Source organism: Oncorhynchus clarkii, chromosome 18 (assembly GCF_045791955.1).
Source record: "Oncorhynchus clarkii lewisi isolate Uvic-CL-2024 chromosome 18, UVic_Ocla_1.0, whole genome shotgun sequence".
In the NCBI taxonomy this organism is placed as follows: Eukaryota; Metazoa; Chordata; class Actinopteri; order Salmoniformes; family Salmonidae; genus Oncorhynchus; species Oncorhynchus clarkii.
Genome location: NC_092164.1, coordinates 23,938,631 through 23,940,508, shown reverse-complemented (window position 1 = coordinate 23,940,508; position 1,878 = coordinate 23,938,631).

The window sequence follows — 1,878 nt, the reverse complement described above, 5'->3', positions numbered from 1 at the left end:
AGTAAAAAAAACCCAAATACAATTCCATGTACAAATAAATTGTTTAGCAGTTAGATTAAACAACTCCTTTGTAAGATACGTGTTTTAAAATGAAACGTACGGAAACAGGTGAATTAACACTCAGGCTCAAGCAAGCTAAAACCGACATGGTAGCAAAAACTAACTAGCAAAAATTGTTAACAAGTTAGAAATGATTTAAACATAGTTTGCTGTAGGCTACTATTTACTTGTTATTAACAAAAAAATAATGTATGTCATATAAAATATATTCACCCCACCCAGTATGGTACTCAAAACTTACCAATTTAAGAAAGATTCCCAAAATTCTCGGGCTTAACTTTCCGGAATTTACTGGAAAGTTTTCGACCCTTTGCAACCCTATTATAGTCTTTACATTTTTTGGCTTCCGAAGTAGGTTCAGACTGAACATTACTCACTCGGTTTTGTGTTTGATGGTGTTTCCAGGTTCCGCTGTGTTTCTTTTGCAGGTTTTGGTTTGTTAAAAGTTTTTTCTTGATAGTCAAATCAAATTTTATTTGCCACATGCTCCGAATACAAATACAATGTGTAGACCTTACCGTGAAATGCTTACTTACAAGCCCTTAACCAACAATGCAGTTCAAGAAATAGAGTTAAGAATAAACAAAATAAACTAAAGTACTTTTAAAAAAATAAAATAAAATAAAATTGTAATCAAAAAGTAACAAGAAATTACATAACAATAACGCGGCTATATACAGGGGGTACTGGTACCTAGTCAAAGTGCGGGGGTACGTACAGGTTAGTCCTTTGTAGTAATTGTCCATTCAGGTAATTTTAGGTATGGAATTTGGATTTGGATTGAAGGTTTTGATGTTGAGGTTAGTATCCTGTAGAAGTCCTTGCAAAACATTTCAAGTTGATCTACATTTATCCAACTCTATTTCTATCTTTTTGCAGAAGAACTCAGGAGCCCATGAGGTTCACTACCTCTCTCCCTCTTTCTCTCATCCTCTCTCTCTGTCTTTCTCACTCTCTCCTAGGATGTCATCAGTCTCACCATTTGCATAATAAGGTATTACGTTAACCATGTTAAAGACAGAGCAGAGCGGAGGTGGAAATGGAAAGAAATAGTTCATATAAACACAGCAAGACTGCAGTACTTAGTGCTGATGACAATATGGTACTTGTAATGGCAAATGGATGACTTCATCTCTATAGTACTGGGAGAGACAGGACCACAAGTGTGTCCAAGATGTGAGCAGCTGCCCTGGGTGGTTTTCTGCTTTGTGTTTGACCTGGGCATGGGTCAGTGAGAGACAGCTAAAGCCTTTACTTCTTTGATTATTTGAAACAAAAGAGGGAAAATGTATTCTTTGGGCTCAACAGCCAATTGTACGGGCCATTTCCTGAAGAGCAGGTCCGTCAATAGTCAAATAAACACATTTTCTATGTCATCCATGTCACAGCGGTACTGCACCACTTCAAGTTGTGAGTGGATTTCATAAATCATGAAAGCCGATTACAATTAAGTCTGTATAGTTAAAGCAATAATTCTTTCAGAGGGAAAACAGTGAACTAATAGGGGATTTCCCACACACAAACAGATGGTTCTCCTTTTAGCAAGAGAGGGACCATGACTGTATAATAATTCCCAGAGCTACGTTTGAAATGTTTACTCTTGGAAGACGGATCCTTAATCTGTCCTGACCTAGTTTGAAGTTCTTACCCCCTTCCCAAATTGCACCCTATACCCTTTGTAGTGTGCTACTTGGACCGGGGCCCATAAACTATGGCTGCACCTTAAAACGCACCCTATTTCCCATATAGTGCATTATTTGGGATGCATCCATAGTCTTTACTCAAACTTTACAGAAGTAATATTCTCCAAGATTACGA